At 42.2% G+C, this 12,328-nt stretch overlaps 1 protein-coding gene across 21 annotated transcripts in view; it reads left to right on the forward strand.

Annotated features, from left to right (window-relative positions):
• The window catches only part of AKAP13 (A-kinase anchoring protein 13), a 278,974-nt gene that overhangs the window by 72,053 nt on the left and 194,593 nt on the right, over positions 1–12,328 (forward strand). For all 21 annotated transcript variants that reach the window (XM_034424688.2, XM_087878344.1, XM_087878338.1 and 18 more), the window contains exon 2: positions 11,257–11,348. The gene's annotated coding sequence lies outside the window, so the exon portion shown is untranslated. The remainder of the gene's footprint in view (positions 1–11,256; positions 11,349–12,328) is intronic.

The following is a 12,328-nucleotide window of genomic DNA, read 5'->3' on the forward strand; positions in this document are numbered from 1 at the left end:
GCGTCACAACTCAAAACGCGCTGACGACGTCTCCTCGAATGGTGACGAAATGTTTGCAACCAAATTGCCAAGCTTGGAGCTCAAACCAACAGCCTTTCTCAACTTCTGCGGATGCCCCTCTTCTCTGTCTTTCCTGTTCACGAGCCAACACATTGGCACTGCCAGCTTTAGAAGGGAAAAGGATGAATGTGCATTTATTCTCGCTGGCTTTCATATGTAAAATACCAAATTAGAAAATTAACCAGTTGCCAAATGATGACTTATGCTGTTGGTGGCGGAATTTGCTTTTTTTTTTTCTCTCTCTCTCTAGTCAGATGATTTTGCAAAACAGGTTTGACAGCTGCAACGGTTGGACAAATCATTTATTTTTTTTATAATAATGGCACACACACTACAACGCTGAATTTGACTTGGACTTTTAAGCTTTTCAATGTTTAGACGTTGCCAAATTTTGATTATGTGTGCTTGAGGAAGATAGTAAGAGTGGGTCATTATGGAAAAGTCTTTAGGCATGTCATTTCTATTAGTAGAGGTCAGTGGTGGGTTCCTCCCGATTCTGCTGAGCCAGTAGCGGTAACGATATGACGTCACCGAACCGGTTCTGCCCCCTGTCCCCCCACCCCCCCGTGTTATTCTTGCCTTTTATTTGGCCCCACCCCCAATCTATTGCTGCCTCCTGAGTCCCAGCTGATGGGCTATAAGGAAAAACTGTTTAAACTCTTGCTGTGGGGTTTCAAAAGGCCACCCTTCAGCTGATCAGTGGTAAAAGGCAGTTAGGTGGTAGACTGGTGCCTCCAAAAACAAATGAGTAGACCGGTGCCTGCAAAAATACATGAGTAGGCCAGTGCCTGCAAAAATATATGGGTAAATCAGTACAGCTTTGCAAGCAGTTAAAAGCCTGGTAGACCAGTACCTCTGCTAAATCCTAAAGAATTGTCACATGATTATCAAGCCACGCCCACAAAATAAGCCACGCCCACAGAACCGGTAGTAAAAAAAATTAGAACCCACCCCTGGTTCTTAGGCTATAATTCTTAGGCTAATATTCTGTTTGTTTGATGGAATCCTTGATTTTTCTTCAATTTGGCAGTGATGTTTTTGACCCATGGACAGCCGTAGTCAATATTTTAAGTCTTTTGCAAGGTTGAAGACGTAAGAGTCACACAAAATGGTGGCCTTATGGTGGCTTGTCCACGTGGCCTGTCCTGGTGGTCATTTTTATTTTTGTGTCTTAGTTGATTCTTGGCAACTGACTCCCTGTGTTTTTCTTGGTGAGATTTCAGAAGTGCTTATTTATTTGATTGATTGATTGATTTCTATAGCTGCCCATCTCATCAAATGACTCTGGGTGACTCACAATTTGAAATATTGCCATTGCTATCTACTAGGGCTGAGAGAGAGAGTGTGACTAACTCAAGGTCATTTCAACTGACTTTCTGCCTAAAACAGAACTAGAACTCACTGTCTCCCACTTTCTAGCCTGGTGCCTTAACCCTGACTCTTTATGGGCATGGCCAGTCACAAAATACCCAATGACCAGACTTCCCTGTCTCTTGAGCGCTGCCCTTTGATATGGCCCAAGGGCTAATCAATAAATAAAGATTGATTGATTGACTTCCCTGTGTCCCAATTTACTTGCTGCAGATGAATCCAATTTTAGAAATCAGTGGTTTGATTTGCAGCTCACCAAAGTTCAGTTTATTGTTATTTTTATTTATTTATTTATTTATTTATTTATTTATTTATTTATTTATTTATTTATTTATTTTGTTTGTCAAACATATACAAGATAGCAGGTATAGGTATAAACATAAACATAGGAAGTAAGTACAGATAAATGGGGACAGTAAGACAGGGACGGGAGGCACGCTAGTGCGCTTATGCACGCCCACTCTATGGACCTTTTAGGAATGGGGTGAGGTCCACGGTAGACAGTTTAAGGTTGAAGCTGTGAGGGTTTGGGGCTGTAACAAACCGGGAGTCTTGTAGAACATTCCAGGCATTGACCACTCTAATGCTGAAGTTGTATTTTCTGCAATCGAGTTTGTATCAGTTTACCTTGAGTTTGTATCAGTTGTTTGCCCATGTGTTGTGGTTAAAACTGAAAAAGTTGTTGAGAGGTAAGATGTTGTAGCAGACAATTTTGTGTACTATGCTTAGATCGGACTGCAGGCAGCACAGTTCCAGATTGTCCAAGCCCAGAATTACAAGCCTGGTGGCATAAGGGATTCTATTGTGAGTAGAGGAGTGGAGGACTCTTCTCGTGAAATACCTCTGGACCCGCTCAATCATGTTAATGTCCGATATACAGTGTGGATTCCAGGCGGATGAGCTGTATTCAAGAATTGGTCTGGCAAAGGTTTTGTATGTCCTCGTTAGCAATACAATGTTACCGGAGAAGAAGCTTTGCAAGATTAGGTTAACAATTCTTAATGCCTTTTTGGCAATGCTGTTACAGTTTCATTTCATTTTTTTAAGATTAAAATCCTTTTTAAAAAGTGAGTTCAAGTTTTCTTCTTGTGTCTAGAAGCCCAGGTGAGCATTTCTGATTGAACACCCTATTTTGAAAACAACCAGGAAACGATTTCTTGTGATAATATGGAGCTAAACTCCTTACCACCCCAGATCTGGCTTTGTTCTTCTGAACCTCCCCACTCTTATCGGGGACCATCCGATGAGGTCGCCGTCTCCTGAGAAGTTGGTTTGTGCTGACGAGAGCTACCAAAATGGATCTTTCGTTTGCCCTACTGAACTGGCAACCTATAGAATGCGAAACGGGTGCTAGTATTACATTCTGTACCAAACATGAGAAGATTGGTTTACAGAACGAAGCACAGCCACAGCAAAATGCTCCAAGACCCTTAGTAATTCTGTACAGTATGAGCTCAGCAGATATCTATGTATTGTGATGTCTTGTATTGTTCTAATGCCCTCTTTGGAATTTGGAACTCTCTTTTGACTTTTGTTTCAAACGCTTCAGTTCCTGTCTGCCTTCTGTGACGAAGTTTCCTCCACCTTCTTTTTCTTTTCTTTCCTGGCTATTGGTAGGGTAAAAATAAGAAATAAACAAATTGAAACTTGAACCCCCCTAGATCTCTGCGAAAAAGAAGTGGGGTTGGAAGGGACTTTATTATTTTCTTTTATTTCAGCTGAAATCTAGGCACCGGCGACGTGATATTTTACATTCCAGAAGTTTTACTTTAAAAAAAAAAAATGATAGTAGTCAGAGACATTCTGTTTTCAAAACATTGCGAAACTCTAAATGCTGCAAATTTGTGGAGACGGTAAAATGAAGTTCTCAATTCTTTAAAAACAAGATACGAGGAAAGATTGCTAATCTGTTGCATGATGAAGTGTTCCAAGATAAGGAATGCCTGGTTTGGTGACCCGGACTGAGACTTGGGAATTTTATAAAATCACTAAACAAACAGTCGTGTACTTTGCTAATCAGCTGTTGCGCTGTTACCATAGAAGCCGTGCTGAAAACAATGAGCAGATAATCTGTATTTAGTAGCCTGGCATAGTAACACTTTTAAGTCACCCAAGACTTTGACATGGTGAACTAGGGACAGTTACACGATAATTATTTGGAAAGCAGATAAACGTAGCAAACAAATCGGTATTGTGTAAAACCTTCCAGAACCTCCCTACCTCTTCCTTTAAAAGCACCTTAATGACAAGCAATTTGGCTTTTCAGAATTAAAAAAAAAAAGGTATCTTGAATGCACGTAACAGCTTTAATCAGTTATTCCCCCAGCCAAGTGCAATCATAAACAGACCAGAAAAGCTTCAGAAAATGTGATACCAATGTAAGCAAAAAAACAATACAATTGCAGCAGATCCAGTGGGCTTCTCCATAAATAGTACTTTAAAGTCTGTAAATTGGCTAATCTAATACTAGCCCTACATTAGTTAAGGAAAAAAAAAACTGTTAGCTTTTTAATGGTTTAAACACCTCCCTTTGGTCTCAGGTCAACATCTCAAGGCATAGTACAATCCCTAGATCTACTGTATTAGGCTGTTAAGGTTTACCATGTTAATATGTAGGAAGTACTTTGAACCTTTAAATTCCCATTGGTGACAATCAAGGTGTGTTCTCTCTGCTTTACTAGCATTTTTAGAATTCTAGTTCCTGGGAAGCATGGATGAATGATGAACTGGGACTTGAAGTTCAGCAACATCTGGAATGTTCCAGGTTGCTCTTCTGGAATTAAGCATCCATTCCTGGTGGACGCTCACCTATTATTAGCTGATCTCCTTCTTATCAGGGAGCACCTGCCAGTTTCTCTTTTAATGGAGGAAAAAGTGGCCCAAAGTTGGGACAAGGAAAAGGGCTGCAGAAGGCACCTTAACTTGTAGCATTCTTCTTGCTGCTAGTTAACTTTTTTCCGTTGCATTTAATTTGCTTTGACTGAGGAATTGGGTAGGATGCAAGAGCCAAAGATGGACACCTTTTCTGGAGGTGAAGCAGGGGGGGGGGGCTTCAAAAATTTTAGCAAGGGTTCTCTGCCCGGTTGCTGTGGGCGGGACCATGGTGGGTGTGGCCTAGTCAACCTCCTGCACCACAGTGGGAGGGGCGTTTTTGTCCTCCCCGGGCTCCAGAGGCTTTCTTTGAGCCTCCGGGAGAGCGAAAATGGCCTCCCCAGGTTCAGGAGGCTCCTCCTCTGGAGGCTGGAAACGGGCTCATTTCTGGCCTTCCTGAACTTCCGATAGGCCCATTTTTCACCCTTCCCAAGCCTCCGCACACACCCTGCACTTATCTGCATCCAAAGCGGGCCGCATGGGGACTCCTGGGAGGGGCAGGGTGGGGTAGGAGGGGCTAGCCAGGAGTGGGATTTCTCCGAACTGCACAGAACCTTAGCTAGAGGTTCTCTCGAACCCCTGCGAACCCCTAGCAGTGAATCCCTGAAGTGAAGTCCATTTTTGTTTCCAGGATAAAGGAATACAGTTTTTAACCAAGAGGAGAAGAAGCAAGAGCATGTTCCTTATGGCCTCTCTCCCTTTGAGTGATTTATCTGTCCTCAAATTGGAAAGTCCTGAAACCTTCATAAGAAATGGTTGGCTGTTTTTGAGCAGAAGGGGGTTAGGTCTAATTTTGGGAGATAGTTGACAGTTGATGCCAGTATGGATCCTGGGTATGTGATGCCTCCCCCTCCCCAATTTGCAAAGGAAAGCACAATTTAGGGCAATCTCTGTAGCTGATTGGTGAAAACACTGGTTTGCTGCAAAATCTGCATTGGTGTTTTGTGTATGTATACACAGTATACGCAGTGTGGAATTTTTGTTTGGACCAGTTCCTAAATTTACCCCTCGAGAAATTATCTTAGAAGACGGAGAAGCAGAAGTGTCCTTTCACAGCGCACCAGTATACCTTCAACAGATGTTGTCAAAACAGCACATAATAGAATATGACAATGTGCAGATCTGACCTTTGAACTAACACAGCCTCTTTGTGTGTTAAACAGGCACACACAAGGCATCTCAAATCTCACTGGGTGCCTCTTAACACAGGGGTGTTAATGCTACCTGTGGTGAGCCCACCTTTTCCTTATTCATCCTAAGGGGTCCATTTAGCTTAGTGGGTGTCCTGTTACATATTCCATTAAAGATTTAGTTCTTAATTTTTTTTTCCATGCTGGGTAAAAAGGATCCTCTTTGCTCTTCAGCTGTGCTTTTACCATTAAGCCCATACCTTGAGCTTCTCTTTGCCTTGAGTAAACAAATCTCCACTGGGGCCATCAGAAACTCTTAAGCTCTGTGGTTGTTTGCAGAGATGGAATTATGGATAAAAACTGGAAAAAAGAGGGATTAAGTCTTTTTCTTCCCATAGTGGTCCTAATAAAGATTGGACTCCCAACTGTTCGCGAGAGAGACTGGCAGGCACACTTTTGTTCTGCTTCTTTAGCTCTCTTCTGTTTATATATTTTAAAAGAAAATGGTTTGGGTCACAATTCACAATAAAGCCACAATTGCTTTTTTGCTGGATATTTGTTTCACTCTGACCTGGCTGTGGCAAATCTGCTTGGGTTCTTTCTTGTTGTCTGGTGCTTGTCCAAGAGATTGAATGAGTGAATGTTTAAGAACCGAGTCTTCTGTATTTATTGACTTGGCTTAGCGGGGACCTCTGCGTTTATACTGTGCCTTTTTTTTTTTTTTAATAGCGTGTTCCAGCCGTTAGATTATCCTGGGTCTCCCCCATCTCAGTTGCACTAAAAAGCTAATTTATTTAACAGCCTTTCAATCCTCCTTCCTTTGATGTCGCTGTTGATTGAAAATTAGCCAGCAGTAAAAGGAGAAGTGATATGCAATTCACCTTAGACTCAAAATAAACGAGATTTCACTTCTTCTAAAGGTTCCTGTCCGAAAAAAAGAGATTCTGGTGAAACCTTTTAGCTTTGGTTAATTTTTACTTTTAGCTTAGCTTTCTTGCTCTCTCTCTCTCTCTCCTTCTCCCTCTCCTGTTATGTTAGTTGCAGAGAGGTTTGCTTTGCTGGACCGTGGAAAAAGAAAAATCATGTTCAGTGAAACATTTTGTTTTTTTTTAAAGCTCCTCTTTTTAACCATTGCACCTCTTTTGAGTCTTGGTATCCCTTTCTGTGCTTTTTTACCATTTCTTCTAATTGTGCAGGACATTAACATGAAAAACAGGATCCTTGTTGCTTAGGATTTAATCTGCTTCTGCTGCTTAGTCTCCCCTCTCAACTTCCCAAGAGATCTGTTACTTAGGTAGCAGAGGAAAAGCTTGTAAAAAGAAACCCTGTGTCTTATGTGCCCCCGCACCACGTACTGTATGTGTGTGTGTATACGTGCACACTTCTTTGTGGGTCTATCAAAGTCTCTCCTACTACACTTCGCTGAATTTCTGTGTTTGAGTTTGCACGCTCTCCATCTACCTGTTTGTGGACTATCCTGAAAAAAAGAGAGCCTTAGCTACATTATCTTGCCTTTGTGTAAGTAAATAACCCTCTTCCCTCACAGGAATGCTCATAAATCTCTTCTTCTTAACATTCCTTTTTTTTTTTTTAAAGTACAATCTTGGAACTTAATATTCCAGTTGGGTGCCTGGAAGGTATTATTTCCCCCTTCTTCTTCTTCTTCTTCTTTTTTGAAGGAAAAATTAGAAACGTTTTTGCTCTTCACCTGCAGATGCTTTAAACCTTACGAAGAATGAAAGCAGTAGTCAAATCTTCATAAAGTGCATATATTGAAAAGAGCTGAGATTACAGCCTTCCCCAATCTGTTGTCTTCCCAGATTGGTTGGGGCAACTTTAAGGAATTCCCCACCACCACCACCATGAGCAGGGTCAATAGAATCCTGGGAGTTGTAGTCCAAACGTGCGTAGAAAAATGTGAATGGGGAAATTTCTGGTTTTCATGGATTAAAATAAAAGCTGGGGAAATGTCCTTTATTCTCTGGAACTTTTTGTCTTGGCTTGGAGGATTGAATTATTATTGCATGCAATGGGGTGAGCTAGCCCAAGTGCAATCTTCTTTTTATACAGTAAGAATTCTAATTACAGCAGTAAAAACTTATACAAACTGAAAAAAAAAATTACAAGAATAACAAAAAAAAAAGGGAAAAAGAAAAGGAAAATAGAGAAAGAAAAGAAAGAAAGAAAAAGGAAAATATAATAAAGGAAAATATACATATAAACATATAAAGATTGTATAAACATTTTACTAACATCATTTTGTCTTAAGGTGCAACAGATGAACTGGTTTGGATTGTCTGTCAAAAAATGTCTGCCTGTCTGTCAAAAATGGTGTAGGATCTGCTTGGGTGGGAGGTTGAACTAGATGACCTGCAAGATCCCTTCCGACTGTTAATCTGTAATCTGTAATGTTCAGCAGGACGAGTAAAGGTGATGTTGGATATTGGTTTCATTTTTCTTAAAAGCTCAGTTTACTCCCAGGAAGGGAACTGCATGAAGGAAATTTCCTTCCGTGAAGGAAACCACGGCCTGCATAAAGACCACATGTGGGCAACTGAAAATTTAAGAGCTACCTGTGAACTTTAAACATCTCCTTTTTATGGTTTCTTCTGATGATCGTTGGCAGAGTTATTATGTTTGACCATTTTAGCTACCAGTTGAATCCCTTCCAAAATTCCTACTTTTTTTTACCCAGAATTCCCCCCCACCCCCCAATGACAGCACTTGATATTGGTTACCCAGGGTTGGCTAATGTTTTAAATTGTTATTATTATACTTTTTATTGTTGATGTTGGGTATATTGTAAAGCTGTTGCTTTCTCTGGCTTGTGCGTAGATATAAGTGCATATCAAACCAAAGTGCATCTTACTAATTAATAACCGCCAATAACAAGCAAAGGCTGTTGAATACAAAATAACTATAATAAATGTTGACGAATATTTCCTGGGATTCAGTTTCACACATAGTTGCTCTTTGTCCTCAACCCACTCCAGCCAGGACTGTTAAAGCCAAAATAAATAAGTCCACAGTCAGTTGGCACCACAGATTTACGTAATTTAGAACAGGACAGAAAATTCCGGTTCTGTGGGAGCAGAATTTCAGTTGCGTGGACTTTGTGATAAATCAGAGCATGTAGACAGATACTGAGGGTCACCTGAATTTGCTTTCTTGGCGAGAGATATGGGAATAACTGCTGCTTCCAGCTCTGCCAAATTGCTAATAGCTTCTAAGCTTTCCCTAACAAATCCCCCTTGGGGTGGGTTGTTGTTAGAGATTGCTAGTGCTAATGTCCTGGATTTTGTCGGCATCTTTACACAAATAACTTAATGGAGGTGAAGTACTTAGAGTTGGCGTAGTTCTAATGTGAAGGGAGTGGACTGCAAAATCGAAGAGTCTTCTTATCTCAAGTACCCGTATTTTTCGGAGTATAAGATAAACCTTTTTCCCCCCTAAAAGGGAATGAAAATTTAGGTGCGTTTTGTACACCAAATGTAGCCCCCCCCCCACTGGCCCCCACCCTTTGGCCTCTGCCTCCCAGCAGTTTACCTCCTTGCAGCAAGCAGCAAGAAGAAACAGCTCATTTCAGCTTCAGCACAGACTAATTAGCACAAGTTGATTGGATCGGCCTCCCAACTCTCAGCTGTTTTGCGCAGGCCTCTGCTGCTTGCTGCAAGGAGGTAAATTGCTGGGAGCAAATTTTTTTTTTCCTTGTGCTAATCAAGCTATGCTGAAAACAAAAATGAAAGTAAAGCAGGCTGTTTGCTGTTTGCTGCAACGAGGCAAAATTGCTGGGAGGCAGAGGCAGGTTTCTTTTTCTTGTTTTCCTCACCAAAAAAGGTAGGTGCGTCTTATACTCCGGTGCGTCTTATACTCCTAAAAATACGGTATGTTATACCTTGTTCTTCTCCTCAAGTAAGTCTTCCATTTTAGTTAACTAAAACTTAGTTAACAATAGCTAGTTAACAATAGCTTTAATTAAAGATTACTTAACATTGCTAAATCCATGCCTGACTTCTCAAATTATCCCGGTCCTGGTGTTTTCCACCTGATGCGTAGATATTACAGCTTCCAGAATATGTAAACCTTACCTGCTGTTAAATGAAGAATTTGCTATCCAAATTTTGTTCTAAGACTCAGTGCACGACACACAAAAATCCTTGTTTAAAAGTAGATCCAAATAGTTACCATGGCATCAACTTGTGGAAAGTGGTGAATTTGAACTGGGGATGGTTGGGAGACTGGGTGGCCTAGAGGTGGAGCTCTTGCCTCACAATCAGGAGGCTGTGAGTTCGATCCCAGGTAGAGGCAAATATTTCTCTCTCTTGGGCATGTTGCAAATATATCTGCTGAATATAACTCCGCATTGGCGACGGGAAGGGCATCTGGCCAGTAAACACTCAGCTCCATTCAGTTCCCTAGACCCCCCCACCCCTCAAGGGATTATGGGGTCATTAAAAGAAGATGATGATGATTGTTGGGAGAGCTTTCTCATCAGATGTGAAACTCCCAGTTTTGTTTCCTGCCACTCTTTGATCAAACCTACTTCCGTTGCATCAATAAAGTAGGATTTTTTATCTCTGTAGGGCAGGGGTGGGTTCTAAATTTTTTTACTACCGGTTCTGTGGGTGTGGCTTATTTTGTGGGTGTGGCTTGGAGGTCATGTGACTAGGTGGGCGTGGGTAGCTGGTCAGAGTCATTTCTCAAAGGTCTCGCACTTACGACCCAACTCATTTGTTTGCTTTTAACACTGATCAGCTGTAGGGCGGCCCTTTGAAGCCCCGCGGCAAGAGTTTAAACAGTTTTTTTCCCTCTAGTCATCAGCTGGGACTCAGGAGGCAGCAATAGATTGGGGGTGGGACCAAATAAAAGGTAAGAATAACGTGGGGGGTGGGTGGGAGAACCGGTTCGGTGACGTCATATCGTCACCGCTACCGGCTCGGCCGAACCGGACCGAACCGGGAGGAACCCACCACTGCTGTAGGGTAGCCTGAGCATCTGGAGGGAAGGAAGGCGGAGATGCAAACCAGACCAATTCTAGTCTTTTTCTTCTGTAATGAAACTTGTCACTCATGCCAAATTAGCTAATCTTTTGTTCTAAATGGCAATTTAGTTTTCTCCCTATACCAGTGGCCCACAACCTTTTGGGCACCAGGGACCCATTCCGTGGAGAGAGCTTTTTCCGCGGACTGGAGGGGGCGTGATTTCACATGCTGCCTGAATCCCGCGGATGGGGCTTTGCTTGTTTGCATGGGCTGGTTTTTGGCCTGGCACGGACTGGTTCCAGTCCATGGATTGAGGGTTGGGGATCCCTGCCGTATACTGCTTAAACCGTTGTCTGGATTCTAACACTTCCTCCCCAGCATGGGAGGTCCTAAAGAGTATCTCCCTCCTAAAAAACATCCCATTCATGTTGAGAAGAGACTTAGCTCTTTAAGAGCCACGGTGGCGCAGTGGTTAGAGTACAGTACTGCAGGCTACTTCTGCTGATCACTGGCTGCCAGCAGTTTGGCAGTTCAAATCTCACCAGGCTCAAGGCTGACTCAGCCTTCCATCCTTCCGAGGTCGGTAAAATGAGGACCCAGATTGTTGGGGGCAATATGCCAACTCTGTAAACCGCTTAGAGAGGGTTGTAAAGTACTGTGAAGCGGTATATAAGTCTAAGTGCTATTGCTATTGTGTGAAATCTTACCTATGCTTTGAATTGGTGCAGCTCGGTCAAGAATTTTTCCACTGCTTCAGAATGATCGAATCTACTTCCCTAAGTGTGTTTACCTGACATATTGTTAAAAATGTTTTTTCTTTCTTTCTTTTATTCTTCCCGCAGAACTCATCCTTGAGTTGCAGTGACTCTCGATCCCCGATTCTTGGGATTTGGCAGAATTTGCTGAAACCTGCATGCTGCTTCATGCAGACACAGTAAGTTATATATGTTGTGTGAGTGATTGGGTGGGTGGGTGGGTGGAGGAGGAAATTAATACAGGTACCATATTTTTCAGAGTATAAGACACACTTTCCCCCCTAAAAGGGAGTGAAAATGTAGCCCCTCCCATCCACTGGCCCCCACCCTTTGGCCTCTGCCTCCCAGCAATTTACCTCCTTGCAGCAAGCAGCAAGAAGAAATAGCCCATTTCAGCTTCAGCACAGACTAATTAGCAAAAGTTGATTGGATCAGCCTCCCGACTCTCAGCTGTTTTGCTCTCAAAACAGCAAGCTCTGCTGCTTGCTGCAAAGAGGTCAATTGCTGGGAGCAGATTTTTTTTTTTTCCTTGTGCTAATCAAGCTATGCTGAAAACGAAAATGAAAGTAAAGCAGGCTGTTTGCTGTTTGCTGCAAGGAGGCAAAATTGCTGGGAGGCAGAGGCAGATTTCTTTTTCTTGTCTTCCTCACCAAAAAAGGTAGATGCATTTTATGATCCAGAGTGTCCTATACTCCGAAAAATACGCTAGTCCTTGACTTACAACAGTTTGTGTACTACTTGAAATAAAAAGAAAAAAACAGGGATTTCAAAAAAATCCCTATACAGAGTTAAGTAATTCTGTGTTTATTCTTTAATTCAAAATTATAACAGTGCTGAAAAAAGTGACTTATGACCATTTCTCACACTTACGACCGTTGCAGCATCCCCCGTGTCATCAGATGAAAAAAATTCAGATGCTTGGAAAATGACACATATTTATGACAGTCACAGTGTCCTTGGCAGGGGTGAAGTCCAGCAGGTTCTGACAGGTTCTGGTAAACTGGTAGCGGAAATTTTGAGTTGTTCGGAGAACCGGCAAATACCACTTCTGGCTGGCCCCAGAGTGGGGTGGGAATGGGGATTTTGCAGTATCCATCCCCCAGGAGTAGGGTGGGAATGGAGATTTTGCAGTATCCTTCCCCTGCCACACCCACCAAGC

Source organism: Pantherophis guttatus, chromosome 13 (genome assembly GCF_059756535.1).
Source record: "Pantherophis guttatus breed Tessera chromosome 13, ASM5975653v1, whole genome shotgun sequence".
Lineage (NCBI taxonomy): Eukaryota > Metazoa > Chordata > Lepidosauria > Squamata > Colubridae > Pantherophis > Pantherophis guttatus.